This window comes from Lissotriton vulgaris, chromosome 6 (genome assembly GCF_964263255.1).
Source record: "Lissotriton vulgaris chromosome 6, aLisVul1.2, whole genome shotgun sequence".
Taxonomy (NCBI): Eukaryota; Metazoa; Chordata; class Amphibia; order Caudata; family Salamandridae; genus Lissotriton; species Lissotriton vulgaris.
In genome coordinates this window covers 552478950-552496763 of record NC_141694.1, presented here as the reverse complement: position 1 = coordinate 552496763, position 17814 = coordinate 552478950, and positions in this window count along the sequence as shown.

Below are 17814 nucleotides of genomic sequence, written 5' to 3'. Positions count from 1 at the left end.
TGGTGGTTCCCAATGGGGGCCACAGACACTCAGGTATGTGAACTGGCACTTATTTTTCCTCACCTGACCTTAACTGTGAGCAACAGAAAGAAAATACATAAAGAGGAAAGAAGTAAGACGAGAACGACAGAAAACCGGCTCAAATGGAGAAAGTAGGCACCTGCTCCAGTGAGATACAGGTGTAAAGAGTGTCAAATAGTGGATGGAAGAGCCATGGGGTCCATTCAAGACTATGCTGCCTTTGTTTTTGGTCCACTAACATTTAAAATCAACAGGTGCTGCTTTTTTAGTACAGCTATCGGCACCAGCCCTCCTTCTATTACAAATTAAGCACTGGAGCACACATTGCGATGATGCTGGATAACATTACTACATTTCCTAGGAATCCTCGAGCTCTCGTGTTGTTTAAAGGTGAAGTTGGCAATCTCAAGTCATTGGGTGTAAATTCACTGTGCTCCAAGTTGTCCTTGCTAGGAAGTCATGCTACAATGTTGCTGCAACTAGGCTCATTCTACTTGGATTCATAAATTAGTTTGGAAAGAAAGTTAAAAATACAGAGAACTATTCTGAAAAACAAGTTGTGTTTTGGAAAATGAACTATGTATTATTTGAACATTGACTTTAGTACAGTTGAATACTTTAGATATGGTTTCATATGAGCTTGGGGTTATTCACATGAAGGAATGCGAATGGCTCTCTCACCAAAACTCTTGAATACGTCATTACCTGCATAGATGTGATAAGGTATAGGAGGAATTTAGCAAGTGATATATTTTATATATATACACACATGTATACGATTGTTCATTATCTTTCAGTTATATAAAAGATAATCTTGAAAGTAGCCCGTCAGAATCAGAGTGCTCATGTTTATGAGGCATACGGCAGTTACCATGTCAAATATAGGATGGTGAGTTAACATAGGTACAGTAACTTCATACTTTTTATGCTTCATTTATCCAATCCAATCCAATCCAAAAATTCTTTATTTCGGTCATATAGACCATAAAAGATACAGTACAAAGACACAATGATAAAACTTGACTATTATAAACATATTTCATAGAATTCATACAATTGATTTCCCAAATAATCAAGGCGTAAAAGGGATTAAAACAGTTCGTAGCATTGTCCACACATTAGAGGATTTTTTTCTTCCTTATCTGCCAGATAGCCATTAAAATTTAGCAACCGCAAACACAATATGGGGCAGAGTGCTGGTTTTCAGTACTCTGTACGCATGCAGATAATTCCTGAATCCCAGATTTCTGCAAAGCGGTGCCAACCAATATTTTCTGGATTTATTATAGGCAGGGCAGACAAACATTATGTGAATTTCATCTTCCTCAAGAGAGTTACAGCATGGACAAATTTTGTCATTACCCTTTAGCCATTTACAAGTGAAGGTTCTGATGGGCAAGGAGCCTAGCCTCCATTGTACAAACAATTTTCTCGCTAAAATGGGAAAGATAAAATCCATAAAACTTTCAAATACATAGGAATTTTTGGATTCCAGGAAACGGTCTGTTAGAGTGCCACTATTTTGTGCAGACGACAGCAGCGCTAGTCTTTTTTCTTTATGAGTTTGAACCAGACTTTTGCGGGAAACCCTTCGACAACCTTGTTCAGGATCCTCCCATAACTCGGACAAGTTCATGGAATACAGTTCTTTTTTTACAAAAGCAAGCCAAGGGATTCTGTCGCGTTGGTTCAGGTTCATGACGTGGATAAGGGTAAACAGACATAATATCGAATCCAAAATATAGACTGGACATAATATCGAGGAAAAAATATAGACTAGACAAAATATCGACCAGACATAATATAGACTACAAAAATATCGAGTTATATCGATATTAATAGCCAAAATATCGAATCAAAAATATAGACTAGACATAATATCGACTAGATACAATATAGACAAAAGAAAATGTAAAATAAGGTAAGTTTTTACTAATTTTAATAATTGTGTAATATAAATCTGTAGCAGGTAGTGGGTTTATAGGGGAATAGGGTGGGAAGTAATTTAAATATAATTAATTAATTATGTCATTATTAATATTAATTGTAAAACAATTAATAATTGGTAATTAAATAAAAAGTAATTGGTAATTAATAATAATTGATTAATTGATAAATAATTAATTTATAGTAAATTAGTTTCAGTAGCGGGTAGTGGGTTTACAGGGGAATAGGGTGGGAAGTAATTTAAATATAATTAATTAATTATGTAAATTATTATTAATTGTAAAATAATTAATAATAGGTAATTAAATAAAAAATAATTGGTAATTAATAATAATTGATTAATTGATAAATAATTAATTTATAGTAAATTAGTTTCAGTAGCGGGTTGTGGGTTTATAGGGGAATAGGATGGGAAGTAAATCAATAATTAATTATTTAATTAATTAAATTGTTTAATTAATTCATAATTGTCCACGAAATAAAAATTAATTGGTAAATACAAGTTATTGGTATAGGAAATTAAATTTACTTGGTACTGATATTTCTATAAATAATAATTAATTATGAAGTTTTGCCTTTTTTTACTGTTGCACTCACTGGAGTGGGAATAGTAATTTTTACCCCTACGCTATCCAACGCTTTCCCTACTGTAGCACCCACTGGAGTGGGAATAGTAATTTTAACCCCTACGCTATCCAACGCTTTCCCTACAGTTGCACCCACTGGAGTGGGAATAGTAATTTTAACCCCTACGCTATCCAACGCTTTCCCTACTGTTGCACCCACTGGAGTGGGAATAGTAATTTTAACCCCTACGCTATCCAACGCTTTCCCTACTGTAGCACCCACTGGAGTGGGAATAGTAATTTTAACCCCTACGCTATCCAACGCATTCGCTACTGTTGCACCCACTGGAGTGGGATTAGTAATCTTTACCCCTACGCTATCCAGCGCTTTCCCTACTGTTGCACTCACTGGAGTAGGAATAGTAATTGTAACCCCTACGCTATCCAGCGCTTTCCCTACTGTTGCACCCACTGGAGTGGGAATAGTCATTTTAACCCCTACGCTATCCAACGCTTTCCCTACTGTAGCACCCACTGGAGTGGGAATAGTAATTTTAACCCCTACGTTATCCAACAATTTCCCTACTGTAGCACCCACTGGAGTGGGAATAGTAATTTTTACCCCTACGCTATCCAACGCTTTCCCTACTGTTGCACCCACTGGAGTGGGAATAGTAATTTTTACCCCTACGCTATCCAGCGCTTTCCCTACTGTTGCACCCACTGGAGTGGGAATAGTAAATTTTACCCCTACGCTATCCAACGCTTTCCCTACTGTTGCACCCACTGGAGTGGGAATAGTAAATTTTACCCCTACGCTATCCAACGCTTTAGCTATTGTAGAATTCACTACAGTTGTTACAATAAATTTTAACCATTTTGCTATGCTACGGTAAAATTATTATATATGTTTATTTAATAATATTTTTTTTATATAAATATATATGTATTTTTTTTATATTTTTTTAATTTACAATAAATATTTATTAATATAACATTAATTTAATAATTTTAAGTAAGTTTATAATAAATATATTTATTATTACATTAGTTTTAACTTAATTTAAAGACATTTAAAAAAAACGATATTTTTACAGTCTATATTTTAGTAACTCGATATTTTAGAGTCGATATTTTAGTACTTACCTGTTTAAAGATAGCCAGTTGATATTTTATCAACGATATTATGGTAACTCAATATTTTTGAGGTCGATATCATTTCAGTGATCCGTGGATAAGGTCTTGCCTGTAGTGAACAAGTTCGTTAGTAGACCAAAGCCTATGCCAGAACCTCAATGGCTTTGACTCTAGCTCCTCAGCGATAGAAGGGAGGCCCATGTCTAATCTTAGGGGCAAGAGCGGTGTGCCTCGAGGCCGGGCCAGGAGGCGTCTGAGGAAGTTATTTTCCACTCTTGCTAATTCTTTGCCTGCTTTATGCCCCCATAATTCACTCCCATAGGTTGCAGCCGCCTTGGCTTGGGTTTTGTACATTTCAACTGCCGGACTAATAGGCTTGTAGGTTGAGGTGTTTACAACCTTCAAGATTGCGCCCGAGAGCTGAGACAACTTAAACCGAGATCTTACCATCTGGGGGTCCCAGGATAAGTTTTCCTGTAGCGTTACCCCCAAGTACAGAAAAGTTGTTACCCTCTCAAGGCTGGCAGCACCCAAAGTGGGGTTGGGTCTGGCTTTTTTGGGTGGATTAAATATCATGAATTTGGTCTTTTCTGTATTGATCTCTAGACCATGTTGTCTACAGAAAAGACCAAATCCATCCAAAATCCTTTGGATCCCCATTGGGGATTTGGAAAGCAGGAGGGTGTCATCAGCAAACATAATAGCCGGCACCCTCCTGCCTGCCAGACATGGGGCGTCATTGTCCTTAACATTGTCCAAGTGGGATATAACACTGTTGATAAAAAGGCAAAACAGGGTCGGCGCCAGGACGCAACCCTGCCTCACCCCCCTATGCACAGGGAACCTTGATGACAGGGCACCATCCCTCCCGCACCTGACCTGCGCATAATTATTGTCGTGGAGCCTAATTATAATGTTTAGTAGTTGAGCGGGTACCCCCAGCTTCTTCAGGACCTCCCACAATTTCTTGCGTGGGACCAGGTCGAAGGCTGACTTCAGGTCCACGAACACCATGTACAGCCTCCCCGCCTCAATCCTCACCGTTTTCCAGTAAAGCAGGACGAGGCGGAAAATCTGATCCATGGTGGACGTGTTTTTCCTGAAGCCAGCCTGGAGGGGACTCAGAATTTCATTGGCCTCTACCCAGTCTAACAGGTGGTTCAGGACAAGGCGAGCGAATAGCTTTTGGGGGACGTCTATAAGGCGACAACGAAAATTACAGTCTTGATAAAGGTGGTACCGAATCAAACGCAAAACCACCGAAACGCGTCGACGCAAGCTTAAGTACAATTCATGTTGTTCCTCCCTGATGCATATAAGATTGTGAGGTTATAACACCAGGGCAGTTTGAAACGTTTTCCGTGAATGTATGCCTTGTAAACTTTCAAGTTTTATGATTTACAATTTAGTTTTGTCTGTCCTATATTTTTGTGCAGGTCACAAAAAGATATATCTGTTTTTAATTGTGTGTTTATACTATTTTACAAATGTATTGTATGCTTTTTTAATATTTCAATAAATTGTTATGTACTTTGAATGTTGTTTTTAATTTAAGGAGTAAAATTTCACTTTGTTATAGCTAATGTTCTAGCTTTTCGTGTATACTACCCAAGGGAATCTGTTTCTTACTCACCCCCCTATGCACAGGGAACCTTGATGACAGGGCACCATCCCTCCCGCACCTGACCTGCGCATAATTATTGTCGTGGAGCCTAATTATAATGTTTAGTAGTTGAGCGGGTACCCCCAGCTTCTTCAGGACCTCCCACAATTTCTTGCGTGGGACCAGGTCGAAGGCTGACTTCAGGTCCACGAACACCATGTACAGCCTCCCCGCCTCAATCCTCACCGTTTTCCAGTAAAGCAGGACGAGGCGGAAAATCTGATCCATGGTGGACGTGTTTTTCCTGAAGCCAGCCTGGAGGGGACTCAGAATTTCATTGGCCTCTACCCAGTCTAACAGGTGGTTCAGGACAAGGCGAGCGAATAGCTTTTGGGGGACGTCTATAAGGCTGATCGGCCTGTAGTTGGCTGGGAGCAGAGGAGAGCCCTTCTTATATATAGGCACGATCTCTGCTCCCAGCCAAGTACAGGGGATCTCCATACATCCTAGGATGGCATTAAAGAGGATGAGGAGGTACGGGCCCCAGATCTCAGGATGGTGTTTGAATAGATCCCCAGGTAGTCTGTCTAGCCCAGGGGCCTTCCCCATCGCCAGTCTCTCTATTACGCTCACCACCTCGCCAAGGGTGAATTCCAGGCCAGCTTCAGGAGAAGCAAAGTCCTCAAGGGCCATATCGTTAGCTAGTGGGCTGGTATCTTGATAAAGTGCCCCAAAATGGGCCTCCCAAACAGAGGAGGCAATATTGGGCTCCACTGCTGCTTTGGCTTCCCCTGTGCCAGTGTTCACAAGGGACCAGAATTTCCTAGAGTCTTTTACTTCTAATACGTTAGAAAGGTCATGCCATCGGTTCCAGTCCCACTCCGACCTAGCCATAGCCATTGCCAATTTGTAGTCCCTCCTAAGTCCAGCAACCTTAACCTTATTAGAGCCTGCTTTTATTGTAGCAATTAGCTCAGTCTTGATCTTCTTGCATGAGGAATTGTACCAAGTTGGGGTTCGAGTCTTTTTCCTGTGTGCTCCTACCACTGGATAGAAGACCTCTGCAAGACCTCGCACTAGTTCAGCGTGAATTTGAGCCAATTCCTTGTTATAGTCTGCGGGTCTAGGTTGTTCGATTAGAACATCCACTTCTTTAAACCTAGGGAGTGCTATTTCATATATTTTATTCATGATACCGTCCCCATTTAACAGCTTCCCCCATTTTACTCGGCGCCTGTTTGAGGTGAGAACCAAGTTCCCAGGGTCATCGCTAGGAATGGAAGCTGACGACCCAGCTACAGGTGCGGGGTGTTGCATCTCCAGTAGGAGCGCATTGTGGTCACTATCTATTCTAGGTACCACCCTGAAGTCCTGAACTTTGGGCCACATACCAATGTCTATAAAAATGTAATCTAGCCTCGACTCGTGGTCCTTCCTATTGAAGGTACACAGTGAGGGGGTGTCGGAAGGGGTGCGTCCGTTGCAGGCCCTTATTGCAAAATGTAAAGTAAGTGACATGATTTGTACTGCAAGCGGGGACCAGGATTTAAGGTGGGGGGATAAGCATGGTGGAACTCCCCAGAAATCGTCCTCAGTAGTGAGGGCGCCCTCCTTTAATCCTTCTAGGGGTTCAAAGTGGCAATTGAAGTCCCCACCCATCACTATCTTATGGTCACCTGACAATTGACCCAGAAAGGATGATAAGTCTTCAAGAGTGGGTGATTCCATGGCCACAGCAACTGGGCAAGAGTATACTTTAATAATTGCCAGAGTTGTTGGGCCAGACCACCTGAGCAGCACACACTGGATGTCCTGCGAAAACGTAGGTATATTTTCCGCATAGCATCCAATGTGGCTAGCTACCCAAATCGCCAAGCCACCCGAAGGCCTCCCTTTGCCACTCCACCTGGCCGGGATTTCAGAAATTTCATAACCCGTTCTACTCAGGGGTTCCCTCGCCCACGTCTCCTGGAAGAGGCAGACATCACTGCCTCCTATCAAGAGATCCCAGTCAGTTGTGTGTACCTTATTTGCAATCCCCGCCACGTTTCATGAGAGGACCTTCAAACATTGAGTGCGAGCCCTAGATCCTGCCCCGTCAGATGTATTGAGTGCAATATCCATAAGTGGATCGGCAGTTTCCGGGACAGTTAGGACAGCTAGTGTGGGGATCGGAGCAGACACGGCTACAGATATTGAATTTGTACCCGGGCGTGCCCTGGGATAAAATGGCTAATTGGCCCCTGGGGCTTTCAGAAGTTAAACTGCTCCTTAAGGGGAGTTCCAGTTTCCGGGTGGTAATCTCACAAGCAGCTCTCGCCATCCCCTTACTTGCGTATTCATTGACAGTATTTTGGTATGCCTGTGGGAACGCACCCTTTTGTGGTCAATCAACATGATCAAGGCAGGAAAATCTGTTTGGATGCATGAAGTTACCATGTAATGTAATGTAATGTAATGTAAATGTAATGTAATGTAATGTAATGTAATGTAATGTAATGTAAAAATTACTTATAAAGCACAGCATTCAAAAGACGGTTTCTTGGCGCTGTTCACTTTATTCGGTGAGAGGCAGAAGACGAGGAGAGAAGAGCATTATGTGTAAATGTTTTTAGGAGAGACCTGAAGTGAAGGTGAGAGGAAGAGAGTCTCATTTTCCAGCGGCAGAGAGTTCCAGAATGAGGGTGCCAAAAAGGAGAATCTGAGACCTCCATGTTTTTTGCACCTAAAACGGGGTGTCTGAAGGAGCGCAAGGTGAGAGGAGCGGAGGTGCCTGGAGGGAGTATAAGGGTGCAGAAGAGAGGAAATAAAGGAGGGACTGGTGCCGGCCAAAGATTTATGAGTCAGGCAGCCCAGTTTGAACTTGCAGCGCTCCGAGACTGGAAGCCAGTGTAGGGCTTTAAGAAGAGGACGGACGTGGTGATGTTTTGGTTGGTGGTAGATAAGGCGAGCTGCCTGATTCTGTATCAGCTGCAATCTGTTAATTTGGTATTGTGGGATGCCAGCGTATAGGGCATTGGCGTAGTCGATCCGAGAGATGACTAAAGCCAGCAGTGCCAGAGTGAGGGCTTCAGTGGTCAAAAAGTGGGCTATTTTTCGAATCTTCCGAAGCTGAAAAAAGCAGGAGGACACAGTAGCACTGACCTCGTGCTTCATTGAGAGGTCATGGGAGATGTAAACCCCCAGGCTTTTCACTTTGTCAGCAGGGTGTGGGGGGGGGCCGAGGTAAAGGGGCCAGAAGGTGGAATTCCAGGGATTGGATGGGCCTCCGACAAGAACAAGCTCCGTCTTGTCGGGATTAAGTTTAAGATGGTGAGTGCTCATCCAATTACTGATGTGGCAGAGGGTGGACTGGAAATCTTGAGCCGCTTCGTCCGAGGAGTCGAGATTGAAGGCGAGCTGAATGTCATCTGCATAATTAAATGCAGTGACATTCCTGCCACGGAGGGAGCGGATCAGGGGGGTGAGGTAAAGGTTAAAAAGGAGAGGTGACAGGGATGAACCCTGCGGGACACCGCAGGTGACCCTCGTCCTATTTGCCGTAAACTGGGAGAGACGGACCGATTGATGGCGGTCCGCCAGGAAGGATCGAACCCAGTTAAGGGCCGTCCCACTGACGCCTGCCTCTTTGACACGGTCAACTAAGATGGTGTGGTCGACAGTGTCGAAGGCTGCTGACAGATCTAAGAGAACCAAGGCTTGACTGATGTTGGAGTCAGCGCCTCTACGAATTTCCTCCATAACAGAGAGGATGACCGCCTCTGTCGAATGGGCGGGTCTAAACCTTGCTTGCTGGGAGTCTAGAAAGTTGGAGTCCTCAATGAAGGAGCTGAGGACGCTGGTTACATGTGTCTCAAGTACCTTGCTCAGGTAAGGGAGAAGGGAGATGGGGCGGAAGTTGCCCAAAACCGTGGGGTCGGCGTTGTTTTTTTTAAATATCGGGACCACTTCAGCGTTCTTGAACTGACTGGGGACCTCGCCGAGCCATAAGTGGGGAGACTGTTATGCTTGGGCCTATATTGTGAGTCATCCACTGCAAAACCCACTCTAGTCCAGCCATCGTCCCTCCTCATGGTTGAGTTACGTGCACTTGGATAAAAGTATGAGAGGGGGACCAATTCAATAGAGGTATTGCCTACGCTGCCAAGCCAATTACAAATGTAGGGGGCAACCTGTGGGCTCCTAAAGCTGACAATTATACAGTCCCCCACACATTTCTTGGAGGTGAACCCGATCCATGGGACCCTTCTAACCATAAGAACATCTCCTTTTAAATTAGGTGGGAGTGGCCTATGGATATTTAACCAACTGATTACCTTGTTGCTTAGGGAATCCTGCGGTTCCGTTATGCCGCCGGGAAGCTCTGGTACCACCATCAGGATCACGGTATAGGCTACTGCCTCAGGGGGCAAATTTACTGCCCTACGCCTGGTGTTAGGGCTAGTAGGGCAGTTAGTTGCCCCATTAGTTGATCTCTCCTGACTAGATTGATTTGGTGGAGCAGGTTGTTTTGACCTCCTGGGAGCAGGTACCGGGGGCCTCATCCTTTGGGATACTAGTGGTACAGGTTGGGGGATTGGTACAATGCTATTGGTGGAGGATTCCCCTGACTGGGCTAGTGGTACATTTGGAGCTTGGGTGGTTGTGACAGAAGTAGAATGAGTAATCCCAGCACTAGAGCCCGGAGCCCTTTGTGAATTTACTCCTAACCCAGAATCAGCACCATTATTCGTACTCAGTTTTTCTATGGCTGTCAGTCTTGCCTCTATTGAGTCCAGTTTGGCGGACAGGGGATTCAAGAGACTTTTAAAGATATCTGTGAGTGAACTAATAAGGAGATCTGTGGTATTGGAGGGGACCCCGCCGAAGATGAAAGGCCCAGTATGCACAGGTAGGGATGAGGCAGATGGAGAGCTAGATATTTCCATCCCATTTCTCGTGGGTGATGCACCAGGAGAGGCCACATTATCTGCATTATCAGCATGAGTGGGCATTATAAGATCAACCTTAGCCCTTTTAGCGCCTTTAGGCATCCTTGATCTCTTCCTTTTAAACGCAAGATCCCCTCTACTGCTCTTATGTTCTGTTAGTGCTACTACAGGGCCCTCCCCCTGGGCCTCAGACTGTGCCAGATCAGCGTTAGGAGAGAGCTCTACAACCCCGGACAAGCGTAATGAGTCTCTGTCCCTGTGCGAAGTTGAAGGTGTCCTTAGTTGTTGAAGGACTGACTCTATGGTCTGATCGATGCTATCCATAAGAGAAAAATGGGTAGCATCAAGCAATAGAGGTGTGCTGGCATTAATTGAAGAGCCCGGAGAAGCCAGGGACAAGTTATCTGCACCCTCCTCAATTCGTTTTTCCAGTACATTAAGACCCTTATTGACCACGGAATTGGCCTTGGAGAGAAATTTATCCATAGTACCTGAAACCACATGAGCAGCCTTGCTTCTGGATTCTCTACTGGCCATTTTGTGTGAGGCGCCTTCAGAACAGGAACCAACCAGAAGAAGAAGACGGAAAAGGCAAGGCGTCAGAGGGGTGGCCCGGTCCGGTCTCTACCATCCTCTAACGGCCTTAAACGGCCCGCCCTTTGCCCGGGCTTAGCCCAGCGGTCGCCCGCGCGTGTCCCGCGATGCGCGTCTGTGGGCGTGATTTTATAGCAGCTCAGGGCGGGGAGGCGTGGCCAGCCGGGAAGAGTCTCCAGGTGCGGCGTATGATCAGCCGCTTGGAAACCTGGGACTCGCAGTCCCGCTGCTGTGCCGGTGCTGATGTTTTCTGCCCTTGCAATCCCCGCTGCAACCTTCCACGGATGGGGCACAAGTAAATCTAATGTCCTGCTTCCTCGCGTCTACGAGCGGCTCCCGCGAAGCGGGGGCCACGAGTCGCGGTTTTGGCAGCTCAGGGCCGGGAGGCTTGGCCAGCCGGGAAGAGTCTCCAGGTGCGGCGTATGATCAGCCGCTTGGAAACCTGGGACTCGCAGTCCCGCTGCTGTGTCGGTGCTTATGTTTTCTGCCCTTGCAATCCCCGCTGCAACCTTCCACGGATGGGGCACAAGTAAATCCAAGGTCCTGCTTCCTCGCGTCTACGAGCGGCCCCCGCGAAGCGCGGGCCGCGAGTCGCGGTTTTGGCAGCTCAGGGCGGGGAGGCGTGGCCAGCCGGGGAGAGTCTCCAGGTGCGGCGTATGATCAGCTGCTTGGAAACCTGGGACTCGCAGTCCCGCTGCTGTGCCGGTGCTGATGTTTTCTGCCCTTGCAATCCCCGCTGCAACCTTCCACGGATGGGGCACAAGTAAATCCAATGTTCTGCTTCCTCGCGTCTACGAGCGGCTTCATTTATCAGGAATATCAGCTTCTCACAACAACACATAAAGTTGGTTATAATAATATAGTTTTAAAGTAATTAATTTTCACTGCTAAGTTTAGATCTGGCCTTTTATTGACAGATTATTAAGATATCTCATCCTGCGTTTAGATATTTTTTTGCCCATCAGTCATCGTTGATCAGCAGAGTGATGCATCAGAATGGTGATATCCAGTGTCTCTGTTTTATCTCTTATCCAGTTCCCTTTACCCATTTCTACTATTGGCCAGCATTCTCCTGTGTGTCTGTGTGATCACATTTGTGGTGCAGAAGGTGATTGTGTTTCAATACCCATTAAATCATAGGTCTCGCCATAGAGACATCATGTCAACTGACTGGTCAGATGCTTCACTCTCCATACCCATCCAGTCTTGGGAGTGCCAGTCACTGCATTGATATGCACTAAAGCCTTTAGAGCAATGCTTGTCTAAAAATGTATAATGTAAACATAGAACTTCCTTTTTTTAAATCTGCCAACAGAAGCAGTGGATGCCAACTCAGTGTGATGCAACTAATGGAATCATAACACTTCTCTCACTGCCATGATCACAAACCTAAAGATATTAAATTACACTCCAATGTCCTATCTTGTTATATTTCCTAAATATTGCGCCACAATAGCCTCCCAGGTGAGATGCCCTATTATCTAAAGCTGCGCTAAGATACCCTTCCGGGTCAGACCCAAGCTTTACAAGTACATTAAAAAAAGATTTGGCACGAATACTGCATCCAGCATTCATTGGACATCGCCTATCTTAAGTTCAATGAGCCATTTTTGATTGGCCTTCACTTAGCAGGGAAAAACAATAAACATTAAGAGCTGTTGCGCATTAATAATAGTTTGCAAGTCGTTGTAGGTGTTTGCATCCAGCAGCCTTGGCCCTAGAGACTTGAGGACCTGAAAGAAAGGGATGAGCGGTTTGTGACACTGAATCTTTTTGCTATTGGTTTTACAGGGCACCTGATTTTATCGTGGCTCTTACTCCATTGTCTTCCCCTTGCTCCTAACCCTCTATAGGACCGGAGGGGAATATGACAGGACTCTGGGTTGACTTTGATGCCCTCCCCTTTCTTTGCCCTATTAACAGCGGGCTCTAGGATCCGAGGAGAACTGAAGGTGTTCTTGCTTCATGCAGCAGATGCTGTATCAGTATGAGAGAGCGCAATTTGAATATATAGTATATAGTCACCATATCTAGACGTATATGTTATAAACGTAGGAATGAAACGCATATCGTAAATTAAAGTTGGCGATTATAGTATAAAGGCCAATGTATGTGATAACATGGTATAGGAAATGTAAATGTATTCACACGTTAAAATGCATTAGATTTAGAAGGCCCGTATACATGATGGGTAGATGTAGAAATGTGTATGAAATATAGAACGTGCATAGTAGAATTCGTGTACGTGTGTAACTTTAAACATGTGTAACCTTGAATTGGAGAAGCGGCGAGAAATAACGTGGAAAGGTGGAGAAACGTGGATAAATGTATAAGAGAACTTACATAAAGATGTAACCAAGGAAAATGTATAGGTTATATTCTATACAGTCGTATTCTATGTAGTATATATTTGATGTAGAATGTTTAAGTATAACTAAGGCTTTTGCTAAAGTACGAATATATAAATGTATGCCAAAGGTTATACTGTGTAGAGGGCTTTTGTAGAAATGCTGGAAGAGTTTAGGTCATTTGTGTTTATAACCTAACTGGTCAAGAGTTCGAAGGAGCATAGTCACATGAATGTAATTTAGTGGTCTTGTGAAGGTCGTAAATAGCTTGATGTGGACATGAGAGCCGAGAAGTCTAGCACTTGTTAGATTTAAGGTGACAATGCCGGACGGAGCTTATTGCTCGAACGTGAGGAGAGGCACTTTGAATATAGACTATGTTTTGACAAGACCATTCACAGGACCTAGCAGGGTCAAGTTAAGAGACATAGAGTTAAGGCCTTGTCTAAATTCATATGTTACATGATCTGAAAGAATCGATAAATGTCGACGATGAAATGATGAAGATGACATCTAAAGGAGAAGGGTCAACTTAACGGACGACGCAAGGAGTGGACCAATGGAAGAAGCAGGAAGTTGACATCATCGGGGAAAGTCCGTGGTGGGCGTCAAGGGGCGTTCCACCCACACGGTGATTGTGTATTTTAGGGACAGCACCCCGGGGATAAGATAGCGAACAGCCCAGTAGGGAGCTCAGAGAGAGAAAGGCAAGGGTAGATGCCTTGAGCAGATGCGCTGAGAGATCAGAGCGCAAGGGAGCAGTAGGCCGAGGACCCTTAGAGAGCGGATGGGTAGGCAGATAGGGTACTGCTTCTGAAACTTAAGATTTCCTTTAGAGGCTAAGAGAGTTTGAACTTCTTTGGAAGTCAAACTGCTGACACCTTTTCAGGGAAGAAACTTGCGAAGTAGGATTGTCACATAGTATAGAGTAGGGACAGATTAACTTGATGATATTTTTTATCTTACTGCAGATGACGCAGAAGGAACCACTTCACACCGAAGCTTAAGCAGCTGATATTTTAATTGATTTTGTATTTTGTATTCTTTTGAGATTATATCCTGAGTGGATTGTATCGTATTCAAATTAATCTTTATATAAACTTTTGAAACTTCATCAGTTGTAAGTGGTTCTTCAGAGTGGCGTCAGTTAATGGGGTTTGTCTAACCAATGCGGGGGTGGTCCTTTCCTCAATGACAGATATAAGCGGTCCAAAACAGACGAATGAGATTCTTTATTAAATTTATCATAATCATAAATTGATATCAAAATCTCGTTCCCCGCAAGTATAATAGAGCTAGTGCCAAGAAAGGGGCTGCTTATCATCCTCTCTAATGTGGAAGGCTGTTGGTTCTTTGCGAGCAATGTGTGCCAGGGGGCATGCATGGAGGCAAGAGCAAAGTGGAATAGATGTTGTAAGCTTTTCCAGATGTGTCAGTCGTAGACCTAGGTTGGCCGATTTACTTAGATTCATTTTATGCAAATGTATCGTATATGAACATTTTTAAAATCTAGCATGATTCCAGCACTTCTTCACTGACAGTGGGTACTATATTTTTAAAGATAAGCTCTGACTTGAGGCTTTTCTCATGGTCTATGACAATCTTGCTCCTCCACGGTAAAAATATATCCCTGTTATGAGAGTGAGTAAAAAAATGCTGAAGGTTGGCAATTCTTGTTCTGTATATAGTTGAAACTTGCTGAAGTTACCTATTTTTCGATTCTAATTACGAAATTAAAATGTTTTTGATTCAAAAAGATTACAACTGTGTGCGGTTTGCCTTATAAATTCACTTCTGAGCCAGAATGGATAACATATAATCTCTTTTTTTTGTACTGGAATTCCTCGAATTCCTAAAGGTATATTTTTTCAACTGTACTATTTTTTGCATGGGAACAACCCTCTTAGATTATCATATTTCTCTGAAAAAACTGTTCCTAGTAAATCATCAGGGCTGAAACAACTTCGATGTTGACATTCAAAGCTTTATTTCTGCACTCAACAGATATTTATAAACGCACCTTACATAAGCACATTAAAAAAATGTTAAATCATTTCACTTAAGATGTTGGAACTTTAGGTATGTCTTTGCCTTTTTAGAGTGACAGATTAAATTGGTTTTAATAAAACCATGGTTACCTGAGGGGAAGTGTCCATTTTTTTGTCTAATTTATGGCCAGGCCTAGAATGGCAATGGGCCTGCACCTGCTTTATTTCAATGGAATGTCCTAAAATGCAATCCATAAATTTGTATCTTCTTCTGTGTGTGGTTTAACGAGGTAATGCTGTTCAGTTTTGTACCGTCTTTTGTTATAAATGTGTTTAAGAAATAGTGACATGCCTTTGATATCCATGGTGCTTTATAGCACGGAACCAAGGGGTAAATTAGCAAGAACCTTGTTAAAATTATCGCAGTTTTAGCGGCAGGAAACTGTAGCTAAAACGCCGATAATGGGCTTGCTAATATGCGTTAAAGAAGTCCAATAGAAGCCCAGGCTAGATTTCCTGCACATCTAACCTCGGCTTCTAATGGAGTTTTATAACGCATATTAGCAAGCCCATTATCGCCGTGTTAGCAGCAGTTTCCTACCACTAAAAGCGATAATTTTAACTAGGTTCTTACTAATATGCCCCCAGGTGGTTAAGTGTGGCTCACGGTGTAGAGCAGGCAGACCCGGAAGCTGAGGTCAGACCCGGGACCAGGGTTCAATTCCCGACGCGGCAAGGTCTTGAGCTCAAATGTCCACGGACTCGATAATTCTCGCTTCGGTGCCTGCTCTAATCATGGGTTCTCACTCTGCAACTCTGGGCATTAAGCTTGCTTAATCTCCACAACGGCCCCCTGCGGCGGGATGCCTGGCTTTCACCTTGGGGATGCCCTGTAGGGGCTATCTCACAGGGAAAAGCCAGGACGGGTTCCCAAGGCAAGCGCCGGGAAACCTCCGGGTAGCTGTGCGTTCAATAAATGCAATAATAATAATAATAATAATAACTAAAGCAGCGATAATAGGCTTGATAATATGCCCTTGAGAATTCCAATAGAAGCCCATGCTCACACCAGAACATGGTCTTCTATTGGAATTCTCCAGAGCATATGTTATCAAGCTCATTATCGCTGATTAGGAGGCAGTTTTCTGCCTCTAAACCGGCGATCATTTTTATCGCCGTTCTTGAGAATATGCCCCTCAGTTATTTGGTTGTACGTCATGGGGAAAAAAAACCACACACACTGGATAAAGGATCTTGGATTAAAAATGACAAGGCTATATCCGCTTGGTAACAATTAAGGACACAAATCAATGTATCTTTTCTTCTAGATAATAAAAATGTTGCTTTTGAGCTGATCTCACTGATCAATGAGCGGCAGAAAATATAGCCATTAATACTAAAACAGAATACTGATATTATTCAGATTGAATATTTCAGAAAACGCTCTGCTCTAATCATGTGAGCAATTGGACTTTTTACCACGTGTTCTCCAATAGTGGCAGATGGTTCATAATGACAGAACTGCTTTCATAGATTGGACGAGAGCGATTATGTTTTTTGGGTCATCATAAGTAGAGGGTCGTGGAGGTGTTCCTTTCAGTACCTCTTGGGCTTCCCCGAGCAGTGCTCTTCAACATATTTTCCATTGCAATAAAATCATGATGGACTAATAGATAAGGTCTGACACCAGATTCACACACCTGAATGCAAAGTGGCATCACAAAAAAACCACCTAGTAAACACCCCTAGACCATACCTAGCCTTTAGTTTGCTGTGGCTCTGGCTGAAATCCTCCTGTCCTGTGTGAGTTTTTTGCTGGCCATCACTTTACCCTTCTGGGTCACAGGAGCAGAGCTCTGTCAAGGGCTGCGCCAGATTTTAGAATCAAGAAAAATTTAAAGCAACCCTTTTCACAAAGGACGTTTTTCCCTTCACAACAATGCTGACAAAATCCCACACTTTCAAAAGGTTTTATGTCGAGTTTATCTTGAACCCTGCGGCCTCCTGGATCTGTACATCCACTTAAGACACTTGCAGCCTCTTGGACAAGGTTTTATAAAGCATTGGAAGTGCTCTAGCCAACATTAGGAATTAAAACCAACTAAATAAGCACTGGCAATGCATGGGTGTGGCCTTTAAGTAGTAATATATGACAATATAGCATTTTACAATTAGATAGTATCACACTATAAACAGTTATTCTGTAAGGAAAGCTTGTCTGAGCTTAAACATGATAACCTGCTCAATTTGGTGCACATTGGGTTTGTGGTGCGGTATGAAACACAACCAGAATTAGCCAGGTGACTCATAATGAACGCAGCAAATTTAAGTTGGCTTCAGGGTTTCATATTTAAGAGTAATGGAGAATAATTTTTCAAATACAGGGGAATATTCTCAAGGATTTATCGCTGAGTTATCAGCACATTATCGCAGCCAAAGTGGCGATAAATCTATCGCCCCATTCACAAGCTGGTGCTAACAGCTCATATCACCAGTTTACCTGCGATAGCAGCCGCAAAAAACATCGCCACAGATGACCCCGGCAACTATCGCTAATGAGATGCAGAGTAGGCATTCCTGAGCAAAGATCAGCGACAACACCCCTCCGGAACATTCTCAACGACTAGCCAGATCGGCGATATGACCATGAAACAGGTGATGAGGCATGTTAGCAGCAGG